This window comes from Pan troglodytes, chromosome 14, assembly GCF_028858775.2.
Source record: "Pan troglodytes isolate AG18354 chromosome 14, NHGRI_mPanTro3-v2.0_pri, whole genome shotgun sequence".
NCBI lineage: Eukaryota > Metazoa > Chordata > Mammalia > Primates > Hominidae > Pan > Pan troglodytes.
The window spans coordinates 25,727,601-25,745,778 of NC_072412.2; the positions used below are offsets into that span (position 1 = coordinate 25,727,601).

At 38.0% G+C, this 18,178-nt stretch overlaps 1 protein-coding gene and 1 pseudogene across 4 annotated transcripts in view; both read left to right on the forward strand.

Annotated features, from left to right (window-relative positions):
• WASF3 (WASP family member 3) overlaps nucleotides 1-18,178 on the forward strand; it is a 131,270-nt gene that overhangs the window by 3,486 nt on the left and 109,606 nt on the right.
• Nucleotides 15,616-16,587, forward strand: LOC107967862 (small ribosomal subunit protein eS1-like; annotated as a pseudogene).

An 18,178-nucleotide genomic window follows, 5' to 3' on the forward strand; every position in this document is an offset into this window, starting at 1 on the left:
AGGAAACGGTTGAAGAATTGTAAGCAAAAGAGGGACACGGTCAAATTTGCCCTTTGGAGAATGGATTAGAAGAGGGAAGGCTGGAAGCAGGGAAATTTGAGGAGGTAGAATTGCTGGGATTTGGTCATTGGCCGTGTGTGTGTATGTGGCGGGGGGAGTTGGGGCAGGGAGGGGTTCAGGGCAGTGTCCAGCTCTGGCTGGGTGGTTGGGTGATGGCACTGTCCTTAGGTGGGGACAGAGCAGCATCCATTTTGGGGAAAAGATTATGGGTCACACTTGGCTGGGTTAAGTTTCAGGTGCTGAGGGGACAGCGTGTTCAGTTGGCTGCACTAGGGATCCAGATAATCAGGAGTTGTCTGGATTAGAGAGACGCATCTGAGAGTTATTAGCTGTCCCAGGCTGTCTCAAACAGTTTGAGAGTTTCCCAAACTATCAGCTAAGGTGCCACAGCAAACAGGGAGACTGGGGGATGTTTCACATTGTTGAGGAAAACACATAGTTCCGTCTCTTCAAGCCTGTGGAAACTACTAGCTCAAGGTAGTTAAAAATGTCTAGACTTGATTGCACTCCATTCCATTCGATGACCTCGTTTGTAAAGAAGGATTTTTGGTGGTTGCTGTAGCACTTGAAAATCAGTGTAGAAAAGGAAAGGAGGGAGGCCATTGTCCAGTCTGACTCCAAGGTTTGAGAGAAATTGTGCAGTGCTCAACAAGTGTACACATACTGTATTAGTAAATACTTGTGGTTATCTAAGAATGAAATAAAAATGCCATTTTTTCTCTCTATTAAAGTGTACTTTTTTCAAGTTGGTACCAAGTTGTTAGGACATTAAGTACTTACGTTTTTAACATTTTCTTTACTCAATAAGCATTTGTTTTGGCCTGAGACTCCAAGGGTGCGGTGAACAGAGAAAGTTTTGGAACTCCTGCCTTTGCCTGTGCAGTATTTGTTGATGGAAGCTGTTGGAGTAGATGAGGTCATTTGAGGAGTGTGTATAGAGTAAGAAAAGGAGTGGTGTGGAGTGAGATCTGAGGCACTTTTGTGTTTGAAAGAGAAGCAGATAATAGGCTCCCACACTGGGACTAAGAAGGATGGGGGTCATGGTGTCCGAGGAAACCTCAGCAGGCAGGGCGTGCTCAGCTGCTGCGAGCTGTTAGTAATACAGGGGACACTAGAGGCAACAGTGACATGACAGGGATGGGAGGGGGAGGCCAGTTTGTATCAGGATTTAATAGTGAGTGAGAGTGAGGGAGTGGAGCCCAGCATGTGTAGACAGCAATGCTTAAGAAATTTGATGCTGGTGGTTAGGGGTGGTTATAGGGAGGGCAGGTAAAGGGGGAACCCTTTGGTTTTTGTTTTTTAAATGGGGGGATTTGAGCATGTTTAAATGCTGGTAAAGAACCGAGAGAGGGTAATTTCAGAGTTTCCATTGGAGTTAGCCCACTAGATAGCGGTTTCAGAGTTTCCATTGGAGTTAGCCTGAGGACATGATGAATGATCTTGGTGAGGAGTCTCTGGAACCTCATTGCTGTGGATTGCAGAGTGAAGGGTGTTGAGGGAGGGAAGCTGGTTCTTTCCCAAACTTGATTATGAAGAGGAGAGAATGACATTAACTGGAGAGGGGCATCTGGTGTAGGCTGATTTCCTCCCCTCCCCTCCCCTCCTCCCTCCCTTCCCCTTTGCCTCCCTCCCTTTTCTTTTCTTTTCTCTTTTCTTTTCTTTTTTCTTTTCTTTCTAGCAGTGACTTTATTCTCTCTTTTTTTTGCTGTTGTCTTAAGAACACCTTTTGTCTTCCTTTCTCAAGACATGCTTTTCTGAGGACTGGTTGTTCCTTTGCAGGGCGGTTGCTTCCCACCCTGGACTTTTCCTAGGTGCCATTGTGTCTCCAGGTCGTGATGTCTTTGTGGCTGACTGTCCTCCTTTGCTGTCCTGTTCTGACAGAATACTCTCTCCTGTCAGTGTTTTTTCTGCTACTTACCTCAGCACCAGTTTTGTGTCAGATCCTATCCGCCTGTCTTCATAGATGTTTTTATTTTTATTTTTTGTAGAGACGGTGTTTTGCTATGTTGCCCAAGCTGGTCTTGAACTCCTGGGCTCAAGCAGTCCTCCCACCTTGGCCTCCCAAAGTGTTGCACCGCCCCCGACGTCATAGATGTTTATAGATTATAATAATTTTTCCGCACTAATGCCTGGTGTGGTGGCTCACACCTGTAATCCCAGCACTTTGGGAGGCTGATCACCTGAGGTCAGGAGTTCGAGAACAGCATGGCCAACATGGCAAAACCCTGTCTCTACTAAAAATACAAAAATTAGCCAGTTGTAGTGGCACACACCTGTACTCCCAGCTTCTAGGGAGGGTGAGGCAGGAGAATTGCTTGAACTCGGGGGGCAGAGGTTGCAGTGAGCTGAGATCGTGCCACTGTACTCCAGCCTGGGCAACAGAGTGAGACTCCATCTCAAAAAAAAAAAAAAAAAAAAAAAAGAATAGTTTTTCCATACTTAGATTTCAGCCTTAATCTTTGGAACCAAAGATGCTTCTGTTTCTTCTCTCTGCCTGCACATGTGCCTCTTCTCTGGGAGATTAGCTCTTCTGACTTTTTTTTTTTTTTTAAATTTTAAAACATTTTAAACATCACAGACATTCTAGGGTATTTCTCATCTTTTAGGTCTCCTGGGGCTTCTAGGCCTTGGCTCTGAGCTCAGCATCTGGGATGATTTCTCAACTTTGTACTTTCTGAAATTTCCCTGGGATCTTTTCTCAGGGTGCCCTCTGACCTTGGAGCAGTGGTCTTGAAATTGATCTAAAGATATCTTCTGTTGTGTTATATGTTCTTGAACCTTTTTGGTATTTTAATTTTTTCTTCCTTTTAGTTTTTCCTTAAATACTTAAGTCAGCCCACACATGTTTGTATGCCAACTATGTCTGAGGCACTGTTCTAGTTAGCAGTGATAAGAATGTTTAACATGACCAAGCTGCTGCCCTCAGAAAGCTTATATTCAAGTGAGGTAAAACAGGATAGATTATCTTGCTAACTGGTTCACAAACTCCTTGTTGGCAGGAACCACATAGGGTGGTGCCTTGTATATAATCTGTGCGTAGCGTGCGTGTGTTCCAGCTTGTCAGATAACCTCTTGAACGTCGTCGTCATATAGAGACCTTCATTTAGGTCTTGCACTTATTTCACTGTGGTAATACTTGGTGCCTTCTCCCACTGGCTGTCCTCTCACAGCCTTTGTGATCTTTGATCTTGGAATGCTTGTTTTCTAGCAGTTGAAAGCTGAATTGAATTTTTAAAAGTTCCTCTAGTGCATGCTGAAGATTTTATTAGCATGCTGCGGCAGTTCCATTTTAGTTCCTCTCATAGCATCCTCTCATTGAGAGCTGTTATCCATTTTGTGCTCTCGAGAAGCTCTGTGAAATTATATTGCAGTACCAAAGTATAGGTGTGATTAACTGTGAACTGGAATCAGTGTGGCCATTATTTTATCAGCTAAATGGATGAAGTGGTTCGTTCTTGGCACATAGTAGATACTCAACAAGTATTTTTACATTGACTGAAAATGTTATGTGTTTTGATTCATGGTTATATAATAAGCAGGACTTGATCACTACTGGGTAGTTTACACAGTATGGTCTGAGCCATGTTGCTCTACTACCATCACTTATTTTCCAACTTCTCAAAATATGTACATGACAAGGTTGTGGTTTTTTTTTTTTTTTTTTTTTTTTGCCTGTTTTGTTACATAGTCCTGTGTTAGGATATTACCTAGGCAGGTTTCAGCTCTGAGTTGGCTTTGCAGCTCTTTGCTGGGGCATAGTCTATCCTAATGTTAGAATTAATGTTTGGTAGACACAAGGTCTCACTCTCTTGCCCAGACTGTAGGCCGTGGTGCTATCTCGGCTTGAAACCGGGAGGTGGAGGCTGCAGTGAGGTGAGATCACACCACTGTACTCCAGCCTGGGCAAAAGAGTGAGACTCGGTCTCAGAAAGAAAAAAAAAAAAAAAGAATTAATGTTTATAGAAGGGCTCATGAATTTCAAAACTTGCTTCCTGTGGTACACGGGAGAAACTCTAGTACAAGTTGAGGGGTGCCATTAACCAGAAAGATGGTAAAGAGAGAGGGGGCAACTTACAAGTATGTTTATATTCTGAGAGAGGTTGTGGCTGTTGCATAGCTTAGAATGAGAAGGAAGAGACTGACTTTACATGCCTTCAAAAGTAAGATCTTAACTTTGGCAGAAATACTGTAATTTTCCAATATAGAACACGTCTGTTTTCAATATAAATGTAAAAACACACTAAAAAAAACCAGCCCTGTAGAATTTAAAACATATCTCCATTCTTGGTTTTCTGTAGTATTTGTCATACATCTTTTAGAGTTAATCATCCTGGCTTTTGATCAGAAACCCAGAAATACACAGTAACCCCCTAATTCCCCGAACACCTGTCTTGAGATTTTAATTACGTACTGCAAACAGCATTTGTTTCCCAAGGCTTCTCTAGAATGTGAATTGTTCTTTGCGATATCCCAGGGAGGAAGATTATTAAAAGGTTACTCCTTTTCAAAAGTTGGCATTGCAATTTAGAATGGTTACAAAGTTTATCAATGAAAATGAACTTGATGCCTGAGCTATAATTGAAATCTTTATAGCTTCTCTGCTGTTTGTCCATTGTGTTACAGAGCATTCATTGAAAACTTCTTCCATTTCTGACATGTCCAGTTCCCACCCCTCAAAAAAAAATTATGAAAACTACAAAACTTCAGAACATCATTTGAAATAATTGTGTAGGGATTAGGCACCGAAGAGTTTAGAACAGCTACGTTACATTAAGCTATAATTATGGTTACTTTTTCTTGCCACACAGGAGTTTAGAAATTTGTGGTTTTATTTCTTAGGCTATTTTGTTTCTGATGATTGTCAAATTTCATTTGAGACAATATTGCCCTGCATTTTAATATTTACTTAGCATTTTTTCTCTTTTTGAACAGTTACGTAACTTAGATAAACTGTATGTAAATGAAAGTTACAGATAAAGTTTTAAGTGGAATATGTACTTTATTCAGATTTTTATTATTTGAGATGATGATTTATTGAACATAAGCAATGGAGACTTTTCTCTCATCTGTCATTAAATGAATGTCTGGATTAGCTTATAGGAAGTGCTCACAGTAATAAAGCTAAATATAAAGAATGAGAATCAAGAATATATAAGGACCAGAAATGAATACATCAAAACCTGTACTATCAATAAAGTTCTAGTCTCCGTGGTCAGTGTCTTAGACATGAGGACTGCTTTAATAACTGCAAGATTTCAGTGACTCAGAGCAAGAAGCATCTGTTTCTCACCTATGTGGAAGCTTATGTTGGGGTCGTCATGGGTTAGGTGTCCACATGGCTGTTCAGGTGGTCAGCCTTTTTCCACCTTGTGACTTAGCCTCCTATAGGAACTGGGAACCTGCTTGGTTCAGGCAGTGGGTGGAGAATGAGGACAGTCCTGTGGGAGGTTTTTATAGACCAGCACACATTGCTTCTCATCCTACTAGCCGTACTCATACATGGCCTCTCTTAGCTTACTTTAGGCTGGACACATAGCAGAGCTATACGCCGCAGGAGAAGAGAGGTCATGGGGACTGGTAGCATAACTAGTCTCTACCCCAGTCTGACTGGAACTTGTGTGAGCATCCTGGTGGCCACAGTGAAAGGAAATCATCCTCAGCTCTATGCTGTCATTTTCACCATGCATAAAGAACATACCAGTTTCTTTTCCTTAATATGTCCCCCATTTCACACTTGGGGCTTTGAATTGGTTACATTGAAAGGTGTAGTAGGTGATGTGCTCAGTGGCATTCATGTGGTACATTGAACAGTGGTTCTTGTTTGGCTGTTTATCATGTCCTTAAATAAAGTGAAAGTACAACAATCAAAAACAATTCTGTGGAGGATCAAACTGACATGGTTTATTATATATTTTCTAGTTGTGAGAATAAGCACACTTCATATCCCTCAAACAGTCATTCAGGAATATAAGTGATCTCAGGTGGATTTTTTGGTGAAAGATGTATAGAAGATAGTTTGAAGTTACTGTTACAGATGCGCTTGGAGTGCCAGTATTTTGTCAATTAAAGGTGGCTTTAGAGACCAAGAGAGAGATGGTTGGTTAGTTCAAAATCAATATCCTGCATGGCAAGCTTATTCTAGATCAGGGATTGGTAAACTACAGCCTGTGGGCCACATCTGGCTCTTTGCCTGATTTTGCAAGGAAAATTGTATTGGAATACAGACGTGTTTGTTCTTTTATTTGTCTGGGGCTGCTTTAGTGCTGCAAGGCAGAGCTGATAGGGGTAAGTGGTGGCAACAGAGGCTAACTTACACAGTACAACATATTTGCTATCTGGCTCTTTACAGTAAAAATTCCTGACCCTTGTTTTGGAGAACATATTTTCTCCCTTTTCTGATGGGGCTCACATTGTAGTAGGTGAGAAAGCTAATAAACAACATTAAAAAAAATATATATATATATCTCCCCTCACTTGCTTTGCTTTCTTTACTATGCTTTCTTTAGTATACAGCCTATGTGTAAGTGTGTGCGTGTATTTATATGTATATATATACATATGTGTGTGTGTATATATATATATATATAAAGAAAGCGAAGCATGTGAAGAGAGAGAATATCAGAGACTGCCATTTTTGATAAGGTGGTCAGGGGAGCCTATGTGAGATGACATTTGAGCAGAGATACAAACGAAAGTGAAGGAGTGAACCAGCTGGGCAAATATTTTGGGAACGAACCTTATTTGGGGAGAAACAGCAAGTGCCCCCTTGAGATACCGAGTAGCAGCAGGGAGGGCAGTGTGAATAGGGGGTTGGGTAGGGGGATGCGTAGTGACAGAGGTATTAAAGGGCCAGATTGTGTAGGGCCGTATAGACTGTGGTGCACTTTGGATTTTATTCTGAGTGAGATGAAAAACCATTGCAAAGTTTTGAGCAGGGACATGATACCATTTAAGTTAGATTGTAAGAGGATCACTAGGACTGCTGTGTAGAGGATAGATAGGGGACAAAGGTAGAAGGTGGGTGTCTGTGTGCTCTGTGTGCTAGGTAGGCATTGCGAAGTGCTGTGGCTGTTGGATGAATCAGTGGTTCCTGCCTTGAGGAGGTGTTAGTAGAATAGCAGAAGAAAGAGATCACTGTAATGCACTGCTGCTGACAGAGAAGCAAAGGTGCCCTGGGATGGGGTAGGAGGGGTACCTGATCCAAACCAAAGGTGACACCTTGACCTGAGAATTTAGAGGGGGCTGATCAAGACTCTGATTGTATATCAGAGCTCTGAGATTCTTGGAAGGACTACTTGCATGCAGGAATTTTCCCCACCTGTTAACCATGTGAGCAAGTGCTCATCCAGAGATGAGTGGTTTGGTGGCTTTTAGGTCACATGCCAGTGCCAACAATTGCAGTCTGGAGCATTGTGTTAGAGTGATGTTAAGGTGGTATCTCAGCTCAGCAGGATACACCACAGGAACTGAAGGGTGAAATATTTGCCATCTTTGCCAGAGAGCAGAACCAAAGTAATTTTGGTTTGGGAAAGTTAGTACCATAGGACTGTAGAAAAGTCTCAGTAATTTATCTGTGGAATGTATTGTAGAGTATTGCTACTTTCCCTGTATGCCTGGCAGTATGAATTAGTTGCACAATGTACGTCTCAGTAATTAAGCAAATCGGTCTGCTGTCTGGAGTTATTGGATATGACCCAATTAAACTTTGGAGGATGTCTGTAAAAATGATTTTATTTTTGGGACAGGTGATAGTAAGGTATTTTGGATAATTGAAAAAATTGCTGCCGTTTTAAATTAGTGTAGAAGAGGACATTCACCTTTCTGTTTTCTATAATGGGGTGTCTAGATCATCTAGAGAGAATTTTAATTATCATAATATTGGTTTAAAAAGAAGTAGGGAGAGAAAATAAAATCACAATCATAGAGGGAAGTTTTTTTTGTACTTTCTCTGCAACTGATAGAACAAAGGATATAGATGATTTGAACAAAACAATTAATAAAATTGCCTCAGTGTGTCTAGCTGTTGTACCTAATGGCAGAATGCACATTCTTTGTAAGTAGACTGGACAGTATCTATCAGCTTGTTGGGAAAAGCAAGTTTGAGTATATTTTAGAAGATTGAATTCGAACAGAGTGTTCCATAAATTAAACTAAAATCAATAGCAAAAGGTAGCTAGAAAACCTTTTCTAAGTATCCCATGATCAAAGAAGATATTACGGTGAGAATTAGAAAATTTTACAAAATATGTTGATTAGAATCAATATGAAAATACTGTATATAAAAATTTGTGAGGTGCAGCTAAAGTCATACTCAGAGGAAAGATTATAGCCTTACATGCATGTGTTAGGAAAGAAGAAAGCCTGAAAAATACTCAATGATGTGAACATCAATTTTAAGAAGTTAGAAAGAAACAGCATACTAAACCCAGAGGAAGTAGATAGACATTAAACGAGGAGAAATTGATAGAATAGAAAATAAATATACAGTAGAGAACATCTGCAGTACTAGTTTTATTGAAAAGATTGATGATATCAATCAATTTGGTGAGATTAATAAATTAAAATAAAAGACGGAAGGCACGGATTACCAATGTCAGCCATGAAAAAGAGAACATCCTAAAATATCCTACAGGCAGTAAAGATTTTTAACAAGATATTCATTTATGCTAATACATTTTTAACTTTAGATTAAATGGACAAGTTTTTCCTTAAATGTGGTTTTGTTATTCATTTAAATTATACCTTGATCAGCTGGGCGCGGTGGCTCATGCCTTTAATCCCAGCACTTTGGGAGGCCAAGGTGGGCGGATCACTTGAGGTCAGGAGTTTGAGACCAGCCTGGCCAATGTGGTGAAACCCCATCTCTACTAAAATTACAAAAAAATTAGCCGGGTGTGGTGGCGGGCGCCTGTAATTCCAGCTACGTGGGAGGCTGAGGCAGGAGAATCGCTTGAACCTGGGAGGTGGAGGTTGCAGTGAGCTGAGATCCTGCCACTGCACTGCAGCCTGGGGGACAAGAGCAAAACTGCGTCTCAAAAAAACAAAAAATTACACCTTGATCGTTTGTTTTAGGGTCCTTGTTGATTTGATTTTCTTTTTAACATAATCTAATACAAAACTACAAAAACCGTAGTTTCAGAGAAGTGTCACTCCCTCTCATATCCCTTTGACTGTGTCCTTTCTCCCTCTTGTAAATAACCAGCCTCACTTTTCTAGTTTCTTTTAAGACAGTATACATGTATGTTTTCTTATGTACCTTTTTTTCAAAAACAGAAGGTGGCATACTGTTTAAATTCTGTTGCACTTTGCTTTTTTTCACTTAAAATATACTCTAGAAATTAATTACTCTTTATCAGATTCCAGAGCTCTTCCTCATAATGTTACAGCTGTATAGTGCTGTTCACATAGTGTGAATATGATGCAGTTTGGTTACCAGTCTTCTGTGTTTGGACATTTAGGTAGCTTCCAATATTTTGCAATTACAGTACAAATAATGTGGCTATGAATAACCTTTTGTATGTATTTTTATATTGCAGGAGGTTTAATTTGGGAATAAAGTCCTCAAATTTGGATTTCTGGGTTGAAGGATAAATGTATATGTAATCTTGTTAGATGCTGCTGAATTCCCGTTCATAGAGATTGTACCATTTTGCATTACTCTGAGCAGTGTGTGAGTGCCCGTTTCTTTATAGCCTGCTAGTTAGAGGATATTGTGAAGCTTTCAAATTTTTGCCAATCTAATAGGTGAAAAATCTTTGTGTAGTTTAATTATATTTATTTTCTTTATTATGACTAAAGTTGAGCATCCTTTATGTTCAAGGGAAATTTTTATATTATTTTGAGAATTGTCTATTGCCCTTTTTTTCTATAGAATTTTTGCACCTTTTCTGTTCATTTTTTAGAAGTTTTTCTTTGCCTTAGGAATAATATTCCTTTGATATATGTTACAATATTTCTCCTAGTTTTGACTTTTCTGATTTTTTTCCCCATGAAAATATCTTCATGTAGTCAGATTTATCAAGCTTTTCTTTAATTGAATTGGGCATGGGTTTTGAGTCAAGGTCAGATTATTTGTAGAGGGATTCACCAATATTTTATTCTAGTACTTGAGTAGTTTTCATTTTTTACATTTAGATTTATGACACGCTACAAATTTATTCTGATATATATGGTGTGAGGAATAGATCTGATTTTGTCTTCTTCCAAATAGTGATTGAGTTGTACCAACACCATTTATAAAGTTCATCTTTACCCAGTTATTAGTGATGCCACCATTGCTGTATATTAGATTTCTGTATGTAGCTGGGTCTATTTTTGGGCGTTCCATTCCATTCTGTTGGTCTGTCTGTTCATATGCTATTCACACAATTTTAATCATGAGGCTTTGTTTTAATATTTGGAAAGGGCATTTCTCCCTCTTAGCTCCTCCCTTGCACATTTACTGAGCTGGTCTTTTGTGTTTGCTTTTCCACATGAACTTCAGCATCAATTTGTTGAGCTCCATTAAAAAGCTGTGTAATTTTTATTGGAATTGCTTTATATTTACAAATCAACTCTGACAACCTGATGAAGTTGTGATGTCTTAGCCAAGAACAGTCGAATGTTTGTCTACTTTCATGTGCCTTTCAGATGTGTATAAATTTATAGATTTCTTTGTATAGGTTTTGAACATTTCTTATTGTTTATTCCTGAGTATTTTGTTGCTGTTATAAATGAGACTTTCTGTTCCATTTTACATTCTAACTGGTTATTCTTTGTGTATGTGAAGACTAGTTTGTTTACTTTATATCTTGCTGCCTTGCTTAATTCTTTAATTGTTTGAGTTAATTTTGTCATTGATTCCTGGAGTTTTTCAGGTTTACTAACATGTCATCAACCACTAGAGAGTTGTTGTTCTTTTTTTCCATTGTTTGTGCCTTTAATTGTTTTCTGTTGTCTAATTGCCTTGGTGAATACCTTCAGAAAAATGTTAAATAGTGGAAAAGGTAGTGGCATTCGTATCTGGTTCCTGACCTTAATGGGAATGTGTGTAGAATTTGCCCTTTAGGATGTTGGCACTTGCACTCACCGTGTGTATGTGCGTGCATGCACATGCTCTTACCCTAATTCATTCTTGTTCTGTCTTAAGTTGTGTTAAGAAAGTATGCGTCTACTCCTGTTTATTCTATATATAAGGAATGAATACTGAATTTTGTCGAGGGCTTTTTTGGCCTCCTGTGGAGGCAATTATATGACTTTCTTGTTAGACTTATGAATATGGTGAATTATATTACTAGATTTCCTAATCAGAATCATTATTGCATTCCTGGTATAAACTCCTTTTTTGAGGTGGAGTTTTGCTCTGTCGCCCAGGCTGGAGTACAGTGGCACGATCTCGGCTCACTGCAACCTCGGCCTCCCAGATTCAAGCGATTCTCCTGCCTCAGTCTCCCGAGTAGCTGAGACTATAGGCACGTACCACCATGCTGGGCTAATTTTTGTATTTTTAGTAGAGATGGGGTTTCACCATGTTGGCCAGGCTGATCATGAACTCCTGACCTCAAGTGATCCGCCTGCCTCAGCCTCCCAAAGTGCTGGGATTACAGGCGGGAGCCACCGCGCCTGGCCTGGTATAAACTCTTAAAATGTGGTGTTGGAGTCTGTTAATATTTTATTTCAGAATTTGGCATTAATATTCATATGTGATATTGGTTTGTAATGTTCCTATTTTGTGTGATCACAGTCAGGTTCAGTTATTAATATTACACTTGATTTATAAAAAAGGATTTGGCAATTTTTTTCATGTTTAAAAAAATTGATGTAATATTGGGATTATCTGGTTTGTATAGGTTTGATAGACTTGCCTCTTGATATCTGGGTTTTTTGGGGGAGGGTAGTTTGATAACTTTTTTCAGTTCTTCTATGGAATTTAGTTGGCCTAAGCTTTCTATCTCTATGGGTGTCCATTTGGGTAAACTCCGTTTTCCTATGAAATTATCCATTTCATCTAGGCTTTTAAATTCATTTCCATAGAGGTGTACAGAGTACTTTCCTGTGATTAATATATTTTATCTTTTTTGTATTTGTGCATTTGCTCATTTTTCCTTGATAAACTTAGATTGTGCTTTATTTCAGTTTTTTTTTTGAGGTAAAATATACATAACATTAAGTTTATGGTTTTAACCATTTTTAAGTGCACAGTTCATTTTATCCTTTGCTGTGCAGAAGCTTTTTAATTTGATGCAATCCCATTTGTTTATTTTTGCTTTTGTTTCCTTGATTACTACTTTAAATGTGTTCTATGGACTCTGATGTATAGGTTCTCATTATCTCTCAGAAATTCAGTCATTTGTTTGTATATCCCTTTTCACCCAAGAGTTGTATAAATTTTTAGGTGGAAAGGCTTTTTTGTTCTTAATTTCTAGTTTTATTTTCCTTGATTTAATTACTAGTATTATTATTTTTGTATATTTTACTGATATGGATACAGAAAAGTCTACATCAGAAGTATAGTTGAATTTTCACAAAATGAATTCATCCATGAAACCAGTACTCAGACCATTCCCAGAACTTCAGAAGGCCCTCACATTCCCTTCATCTCATGCCCACCCCTCTCCAAAGGTAACCACTAAGTTGACTTCTAATATTGAGTTTTGTCTGCTTTTGAACTTTACAGAAATAAATCATTATTATGTAGTTTTGTTTTTAAATCTTTCATTCAACAAGTTTTGTTAAATTCATCTGTTATTTTTGCTGTATAATTTTCCATTGTATAACTGTACCACCGTTCATTTGTCCACCTCTCCTTATAGTATTTGTATCATTTTCAGTGTTTTGTATTTCCAGTTTTGTTTTTGCACTGTGATCAGAGGATATTTTTTGTGATATTTCCATTTTATGAACATAGTAATGATTTCTTTGTGCCTTAACATATAATTTTCTGTGAGTGTTCAAGAAGCTATATTCTCTGTTACCAGAGTGGAGTTCTGTCTCTCTCTCTCTATATACAGAACAACTACTTTGTTGGTTATATTGTTGAAATCATTTATATCTTTTTTTTCCTATGCTCTGCTTTGTATCAAGTAGTGTGTTTTATTTATGGTGTGTTTCTATTTATTTACTCTTGGATCAGCCATAATTTGTTATTTAGTTCATAGAGATTAATAATGTATTCTGCATTGTGAAATTAACTTTTAGTATTTAAAAGTAGTTAGGACTATTCAGATAACTTTTGTCTTGATTTTTTTTTTTTGTCTGATTATTTTTATTCACCTGGTAAATTTTTGTTCCTTTATTTTTAGCCTTTTTGAATCACTGCATTTTAAGTATGTCTTTTATATACAGCATAGTCTTTGCTTTCTAAGCAAATTTGAAAATATCTTTCTTTTAATAAGCAAGTTAAGCTGATTCATAGTAATTGTTATAACTGATAGGTTTGTTCTCAGTTCTGTCATTGTGTTAAATTACTGTCTGTATTTTGGTATATTTACTGTTCATTTATTGTTTGATGTGTTTTTCTTAATTTAAAAAATTCTTTTGATATCAGGAAGGTGGGACTAAGTTTTTCTTCTAATAGTACCATTGAATTTGTACCTTTTGTAGTACCTTAACCCCTTCTTTTTTTTTTTTTTTTGAGATGGAGTCTCGCTGTGTCACCCAGGCTGGAGTGCAGTGGTGCGATCTCGGCTCACTGCAAGCTGCACCTCCTGGGTTCACACCATTGTCCTGCCTCAGCCTCCGGAGTAGCTGGGACTACAGGCGCCTGCCACCACGCCCTGCTAATTTTTTGTATTTTTAGTAGAGACGGGGTTACACTGTGTTAGCCAGGATGGTCTCGATCTCCTGACCTTGTGATCCGCCCACCTTGGCCTCCCAAAGTGCTGGGATTACAGGCGTGAGCCACCGTGCTTGGCCAACCCCTTCTTATTTTTAACCTATCTTTTTACTGTCTTGTATGCTACTTTTATAAGGCATCTTTTCCTTCTCATCTGTTCACGATACAATCACCTATGATTGTATGGCTTTTTTTTTCTTTCCTTTTTCTCTTCCCTTTCCTCCCATTATTTCAGTTGCATTTTCAAATCTTTTCAGGACATATACAGTTTATGTATCATTTTTCTGTCTTGTTTTTATTCTTAGTTCTACAGTTAAATACATAAAATGCTCACTTTGTGACCAGTCCTTTTGCTTACGTTTCTTTAGTCATCCCTTGTTTAGATGGAGCTCAAGCCTGGATGTTCCATTGAATGTAATGTATCAGTGTCTCTCCTGTGCATCTAGGATTCTATTAGTTGTATAATGTTCTTGGCAGAACTGAGAACATAGTTAGCCTGTGGTCCAGATGATGAACCTGCGTTGAGAAAGGGATTAGAACCCTCAGGAAAGATACATGTGTAAGTATTTTGTGAGTTCTTGCTTGTTCAAAGTTTTTTTATTAGCCTCGTTAGTTGAAGGACAGGTTGGCTTGATATACAATCCTTTTTACTGAGCTTCTTTTCTTATTTTTAGTATTTATTTATTTGAGACAGGTTCTAGAATGATTTTCTACTAGTCTTGCTTTTTATGTTGCTTTGCTAAGTCTGATACCAGGCTGATTCATTCTCTGATATCATTCTCTGATATCTTTTAGCATGGAGTCCTCGAAGATATCTTTCATATGCGTAAAGTCTAATAGTTTACCAGGTTACATTTTTGGGGTAGTTTGTTCTTGGTCAGTTTTCCCCAGTTGGCTCTTAAAATGTGTAGATTCAGGTCTTTTATTTTCAGGAAGTTTTCTTAGAGTATTATTTTAAATATTCTGTTTTAGTGTTTTGAATATCTTCTTCCAGAGTTTGATGTAAATGTATCTTGGAGGTATATGTATTTCTAATTATATAAATATTTGACCCTCTTTGCCTAATTTGTTTTATTCACTTCAACTTTGACCCTTTATACTTCTTTTTAAATTTCACTTTCTTATGGTTGTTTTTCTACTTTTTCTCAATGCCCTTTGTAAAATTTTCATTTGAATCTATTATTCTCCCTTGGACATCTTAATTCCTTCTCTACTATGACTTTTTCTTTCTTTTGTTTCTTTCCTGGGTTCAAGCCACTCCTGTTTCATTACTTTCTTTTTTTTTCCTTTTCTATTTTTACTCTTCTTGGGGTCTTGAACTGTAAGAGGTCCTGGAACATAAATTTGAGAATTGTTGTATCATACAGTAGTGGTTTACTTGGGGAATTTCAGAAGTACTGATGCCTTTGACCTAGCCTCAGAAATTGCAATGGTCTGAAGTGGTACATGGGCTTTGAAGATTTTAAATGATAGCCAGGAGATTGTAATGTTTAGGAACTTCACTGAGATATAGTTTGGAGTGTGGTACATCATGTGCTTATGTAACTTATGTACTTACTATCTCAAAAAAGGTCTAAGTCAGTGGTTCCCAAGTTTTCAGAGAACAGTCATCTGAAGATCATATTCATTTTTCATAGTTTGTTGTTAGTATGTAGAATTACAGTTAACTTTAAAAATAACTTTATTGTGGAACAATAATAGACTCATTGGAAATGCAAAAATAGTTCACAGAGGTTCTATGTATTCTTTACCCAGCTTCCTCCAGTGGTAACATCCTACGTAACTATAGTATAATATCAAAACTGCCCTTTTGGCTCTCTGAGCAGCACCATGGCTGTTGGCAAGAACAAACACCTTACGAAAGGAGGCAAAAAGGGAGCCAAGAAGAAAGTGGTTGATCCATTTTCTAAGAAAGATTGGTATGATATGAAAGCACCTTCTGTGTTCAATATAAGGAATATTGGAAAGATGCTAGTCACCAGGACCCAAGGAAACAAAATTGCATCTGATGGCCTCAAGGGTCATGTGTTTGAAGTGAGTCTTGCTGATTTGCAGAAAGATGAGATTGCATTTAGAAAATTCAAGCTGATTACTGAAGATGTTCAGGGCAAAAACTTCCTAACTTCCTTGGCATGGATCTTACCTGTGACAAAATGTGTTCCATGGTCAAAAAATGGCAGACAGTGATTAAAGCTCATGTTGATGTCAAGACTACCGATGGTTACTTGCTTTGTCTGTTCTGTGTTGGTTTTCCTAAAAACAATGTAACAATCAGATATGGAAAACCTTTTATGCTCAGCACCAACAGGTCCGCCAAATCCGGAAGAATATGATGGAAATCAAGACCCGGGAGGTGCAGAAAAATGACTTGAAAGAAGTGGTCAATAAATTGATTCCAGACAGCATTGGAAAAGACATAGAAAAGACTTGCCAATCCATTTATCCTCTCCATGATGTCTTCGTTAGAAAAGTAAAAATGCTGAAGAAGCCCAAGTTTGAATTGGGAAAACTCATGGAGCTTCATGGTGAAGGCAGTAGTTCTGGAAAAGCCACTGGGAGCAAGACAGGTGCTAAAGTTGAATGAGCTGATGGATATGAACCACCAGTCCAAGAATCTGTTTAAAGTTCAGACTTATAATAATGGCAAGTAAAAAGTCCTATTTGTGGAAAAAAAAATCAAAACCAGGAAATTGACATTGGTACAATCTGCAGACCTTATTCAGATTTCACTAGTTTATACATGCACTCAGTTGTGTGTTCTGTGCAATTTAATCATGTGTATAGATTCATGTAATCACTACCACATCAAGTTATAGAACTGTTCCATCAGCACAGAGGAACTCCCTTAGGTTTCCTCTTTGTAGTCACTACAGTTGATTTCTTTATATTAATTTGTATCATGTTGAATTTGTCTTTTAATTCTAGTAGTTTTATTGTGGATTCCTTAGACTTTTCTTTATGTATAGGATCATAAAATGTGGTAATCGTGAAATTGAATAGCAAGACAATTTTACCTCTTTTCCAATCTAGATACTTTCTCCTCCTTTCCCCCCTTCTTTTCTTTCCTCCTGCCTTATTGCACGGGATAGAACTTCCTTTAGAATATTGCGTAGAAATTATAAGATTAGATATTCCTCCCTTGTTCCTGATTTCAGGGGGAAAGCATTCAGTCCTTCAACATTAAGCATGATTTTAGTTGTTTTCTTGTAGACGACTTACCAGGTTGAAAAATTTTTCTTCTAAGTCTAGGAGTTTTTAATCACTGTGATAAGTTTAATAAAGTTGCTACCTTAGCATTCATTTTAGGCCTAACATAAATTGTTCGTAATTCAGTCATGCCCTGTCACCTTTGGCCTAGTTAGAACTTCCCCTCCCTGCAGTTGTTTGCAATATGGCCTACTTGTGCCTCATCTCACTGACCCAAAATGCAACACACCATGAGCTGCCGATCACAGTAAAACCTAATGGTCAGCCTCAGAAGTCATGTGAATAAGTTCCCATTCACATTTGTTTTCTCTAACCAATTCACAAGAAGGAAAGCATAAGGAATAATGTCCCTTAAAGGTGTAGTTCCACAGTTCTTCTTTCTCCCTCTCCCTCCTGCTCCTTCCCTCTCCTGTCTCAGGACCTCCTGTCTGTCTCTGTTTGGCACTCTAACCTCTCTGGGACCTATGAGTAATAAACTTCTTTCGTTTCATGTATTTTGCCTTAGCTTCCTCATTGTGTCTCCATTGACACACACATACTGTATTGTTCTTGATATCATTTAACATCTTTTCTTTAACAAATCAACAGTCATGAATGGATATTGGATTTTGGGAAATGCTTTTTCTATTGAGATGATCATGTGATTTTGTCCTTTATGATAGTAGTTATTATATTGATTTTTGGAGATTAAGCTAACCTTATATTCTTGGGATACATTTCCTTTTTTTTTTTTTTTTTTTTTTGGTGGGTCAGGGTCTTGCTCTGTTGCACAGGCTGGAGAGCAGTGGTGCAATCATAGCTCACTGTAACCCCAAACTCCGGGCTCAGGTGAGCCTCCCACCTCAGCCTCCTGAGTAGCTTGGACTACTGGTGTGTGCCACTAGGACTGGCGAATTTTTTAAGTTTTTTTTTAGAGATGGGGTCTCGCTATGCTGCTGAGGCTGGTCTTGAACCCCTGGCTTCAAGTGATCCTCTTGCCTTAAGGAGAGAGAAACTAGATTAAAATACAAAAGTAAATACCCAAGCCTAGAGAAGGGGAAAGATAGTGATGACTATTATTAACAAATTAATTATAGTAATTATTATTTTTTGCTTACC